General features: G+C 61.3%; 1 long non-coding RNA gene across 1 annotated transcript; it reads left to right on the forward strand.

Moving 5' to 3' along the window:
• Positions 1-2,663: 2,663 nt before the first annotated feature.
• LOC128311971 (uncharacterized) lies at positions 2,664-4,170 on the forward strand. The gene is made up of 2 exons (XR_008290749.1): positions 2,664-2,756; positions 3,689-4,170. It is a non-coding gene; the product is annotated as an uncharacterized LOC128311971 (long non-coding RNA).
• The last annotated feature ends 420 nt before the right edge of the window (positions 4,171-4,590 follow it).

Raw genomic sequence — 4,590 nt, forward strand, 5'->3', positions numbered from 1 at the left:
CGCCAGCTGTGAAGTAAGGGAGCAGCGCCAGCCTCCGAGCCCAGAGACCGACATACAGAATCCGCAGCGAAACTTTTTGCCTAATGCAGTCACCTCGGACCGGTGTTCCTGCCAGGAAGCCCCGCAGGGAAGGGCAGCTGGTGGAGTAGAGTGAGGTGAGCCCGGTTCCAGGGGACCTAATGCTGGGACGAGGAGCTGGATTTTTCCAGCAGGCGACAGGGGGGCGGCGGGTGTCTCTGAGCAGAGCAGGGCTGGGGATGCCAGCCCCCTGGGCTTAGCAGCCTCAGCAGGACCCGGTGGGGGCAGGGGGGGCGGAGGGAGGTGCCGCTGCAGCCCAGCCAGCCCTCCCCCCGCCTGGAGGTCTCAGGGGGCAGAGCCGGGGGTCCCTGAGCTTAGAGCTCCCCAGATGGTCCCGACGAAGCCAAAGGTCAGGTCGGCATCAGGGAGATGTTGCGGTGGGGGATTTCTCTTCGTTCTGTGCAGGGATGATCTCCTCCGGGGAGGGAGGGGAAGGGCTGGGGTGGAGAGGCCACCTGCTCCCTGGGCCTGCTTCCGAGGGAGGAAAAGCAGCCGGGTCCCTGCTGCAGCCACACTATCACTTGAGATCGACGGAAATGGCTGCTTTACGTGCTTGACTAGCAAAACTTGTACCTGATGGCTCGGCCCAGTGCGTTCCCTCTGCTGCATTGACTGAGGGACGCACGCGTAGGGGTGTCTCCAGAAATGAGGGCTCCCGATGGAGACCCCCCCCATAACAGGAAATCTCCCTAAGGGTCCAGGCCTGGACGCACCCCCCCCCCGTCCCTCCTCCCGCCTCCTTGTCCCCAGCACCCAGTTCTCAACTTCTGCCCAGATCCTGGGAGTTGGGGTTCATTCCTCACCTCCAGCGGGGAGGGGACCGGAAGACAGAGGGAAGCCGCCCCTCCTCACATTCTTCACCCCTCCTCACATTCCTCACCCCTCCTCACCCCTCCTCACCCCTCCTCACCCTTCTCACCCCTCCTCACCCCTTCTCAACCCTCCTCAATCCCCCTCACCTCTCCTCACCCCTCCTCACCACTCCTCACCCCTCCTCACCTCTCCTTACCCTTCTCACCCCTCCTCACCCCTCCTCACTTCTGCTCAACCCTCCTCACCCCTCCTCACCCCTCCTCACCCCTCCTCACCTCTCCTCACCCTTCTCACCCCTTCTCACCCCTCCTCACCCCTCTTCACCACTCCTCACCTCTCCTCACCTCTCCTTACCCTTCTCACCCCTCCTCACTTCTCCTCACCCCTCCTCACCCCTCCTCAACCCTCCTCAATCCCCCTCACCCCTTCTCACCCCTCCTCACCCTCCTTACCTCTCCTAAACCCTCTTCACTCCTCCTCAACCCTCATCACCCCTTCTCAACCCTCCTCACCCCTCCTTACCTCTCCTCACCCCTCCTCACCCCTCCTCACCCTCTCCCTCACCCCTCCTCCTCACCCCTCCCTCCACCCCTCCTCACCCTCCTCACCCCTCCTCACTTCTCCTCACCCCTCCTCACCCCTCCTCATCCCTCCTCACCCCTCCTCACCCCTCCTCACTTCTCCTCACCCCTCCTCACCTCTCCTCACCCTTCTCACCCCTCCTCACCCCTCCTCACCCCTCCTCACTTCTCCTCACCCCTCCTCACCCCTCCTCAACCCTCCTCAATCCCCCTCACCCCTTCTCACCCTCCTTACCTCTCCTAAACCCTCTTCACTCCTCCTCAACCCTCCTCACCCCTCCTTACCTCTCCTCACCCCTCCTTACCTCTCCGCACCCCTCCTTACCTCTCCGCACCCCTCCTTACCTCTCCTCACCCCTCCTCACCCGTCCTCACCTCTCCTCACCCTTCTCACCCCTCCTCACCCCTCCTCACTTCTCCTCACCCCTCCTCACCCCTCCTTACCTCTCCTCACCCCTCCTCACCTCTCCTCACCCTTCTCACCCCTCCTCACCCCTTCTCACCCCTCCTCACCCTCCTCACCTCTCCTCAACCCTCTTCACTCCTCCTCAACCCTCATCACCCCTCCTCAACCCTCCTCACCCCTCCTCACCTCCTCACCCCTCTTCACCCCTCCTCAACCCTCCTCACCCCTCCCTAATGCAGCTCATCTTTCCTCGACCTAGCTCCTGACTCTGTCTGGAAGGCCTGCCCTCCCAACCTTCTCCAGCCTCTGTGCCCAGCCCCCCACCCTGCCCAGCCACACGGCTTGTCTCAGCTCCTCATCACTGAGCCCCCGCCCCAGTGCCCTGGTGAGTGCTGCCCACTCTGCCCGGAGGCCCCCCACGGGCTCCCTGTCTCTGGGAAGCCGGGAGGACCGGAAGGCTGGAGAGGTGGCGACGGGCACAGGCCCGAGTGCGTGCAGGGCTGGGCCGCACGTTTGTCCCACACCGGGTGCCCCGGCTCACGTCGTGGGGCTGGCCGGGAGCCTCCCGTGCAGTTATTAAATCGTGATGCGCCTGTAGGTGTATAATTGTCAGAAGCGGCTTTGCATATGTTGGTAAATCTATAAACGTGAAATATAATTATCCATCGTTAACATATGCTTATGTTCTGCATAAGCACATATTGTTTCCCCACGAATGCAGGCTGCCAAGTCACGACCCAGACACCGTGACACCAACCATCACTGATGTCACAGAAGGGGTCCATTCGTCGTCCTGGAGGGGAGGGGCAGCCGGGACGGTGGCAAATCTCCCACCAGGCGCCCTGGGGCCCTGGAGCTCCGGAGGGAGAGAGGGCAGGGTAAGGAGACAGGTCCAGCCCCGCCACCAGCCTGGGACCCTGGTGACAGCCAGCCCGGTGGGGAGGGGTTCCTTGAGCACCTGCCTGTGCCGGCTCCACGGGGCCCTGCAGTGAGACAGGGCACGGTGGCTGGAATCTGACGATCCTGGAGCTCCGTTTGCCCTCCTTTGACCTGGGGTCACCCTTCCGAGCCTCAGTTTCCTCGGCTGTAAAATGGGGATGAAAACAGTGACCTCCTCACAGGCGGCTGAGAGGATTAAGTGACCGAGGACGTGTGAAGGGCGCCCAGCACACGCAGGAAGTGTTCACTCGTATGAACTCATCTTCCTGCCATTGTCACCCCCAGGACTGTCACAGAGGAGGCTCCCTGGGCCCATTTTGCAGATGGGGCTAATCACTGCAAAAGCCCATTTAACGGCTGTTAACACCCCTTCACACCAGGCACCTACACGCACGACCCTTGTCGCCTTCACGACCTCCCTGCTGGGCAGGTGCCGTCACGGCCCCCACTCCACAGGGGAGGAGGCCGTGCCAAGGACCAGATCCCACAGCCCATGGAGGACAGAGACTCAGTGCAGGGCCTTCTGCCCCCAGGGCCTGGGCTTGGCCCCCACCCCAGACCCCACACTTCCCGGGACACTGAGTCACAGCACCGATGAGAAGGTGGTGCACACGGGTGGCCACCCGCCCAGCAGCCCACCCCACTTCCTTCACTCGCAGAGCCCTGGGCTTGTTCTGCAGCCACAGGCTCAGACCCGGTGGGCCTCCCCAGCCCAGGGTGAAGGCAAGCCTGGACACCCCCTCCTTGTCCAGACATGGTTTCAGGAGGGGGCGTGTGACCCAGATCTGGTCATTGAGGAGTGAGGGAAAATCTGCTGGTGCAGGGAGTGCCCCTGGGAAATATCCTGCCTCACTCTGCTCCCCTCTTCTAGACTTGAATGCTGTTGGGTGAGACGATGTTCGGAGCTGTGGCAGCCATCTTGCAACCCTGAGGCAGGAAGCTAAGGAAGAAGGCCACCACAGCTGAAGATGATAAATAAGAAAGAGGGAAAGACTCTGGCTCATTAGCATCACCGAGCGTCGGACCAACCCCGGAACTGCCTCCTTCCAGAATCTTCTTATGCACGATCATTACATGTCTCAGGTGACTGAGGCCTTGTTGTTGGATTTTCTGTTACAAGGTGCCCAATGCATTCTAGTCAAGGGAAGCACCTGCTATGTGCCCGGCACCACATCTCTCACAAGAGTCATGGTCATTCGACTACACCCCATCTCTGTCATCAAACCCTGCGGTCCTAAAGGCAAAGGTTGTATCTCGTAGGTCTCTGTAACCCCAGACCTTGTTACAGATCATGACCCACAGTGAGCCCCAACTCCACAATGCGAATAACATGAACGAATTCATGAATTCAAATGCAGTTCTTGGCGAACTGTGAAGGGCTGGGCCCAAATGCAGGATTCAGATCCGAAAGGTGGGTGGCGATGGGGGATGGAAGAGGGGCCGCGTGGGGAGCGGGGGTTAGCAGAAAAGCGACATTGGGGTGAGGCACCGCCATCCCCCCAGAAGCTCCCGTCTCTCTGTCCTGCCGCACGGCACACGACACCGGGTCTGTAAATCCCCCTGCCTACCTGTCTTCCATCCCCCCGGCTGCTGGAGCCTCTGACAGCGAGCGCCCCTCCCCAGACAGACCCTGCAAGGCCGGCTTTGTGCTCTGTCATTTTCCCCCTAAAAACTGTCCTGAGGAACCAAGCGGTCGTCGTCACCCCAGCTGCGCTCCTTTGCTGCGTTATCCCGTGAGAGCTGGAGGACGGGGCACCCGACGAGGAGGCAGTG

Source organism: Acinonyx jubatus, chromosome C1 (assembly GCF_027475565.1).
Source record: "Acinonyx jubatus isolate Ajub_Pintada_27869175 chromosome C1, VMU_Ajub_asm_v1.0, whole genome shotgun sequence".
Classification (NCBI taxonomy): Eukaryota; Metazoa; Chordata; class Mammalia; order Carnivora; family Felidae; genus Acinonyx; species Acinonyx jubatus.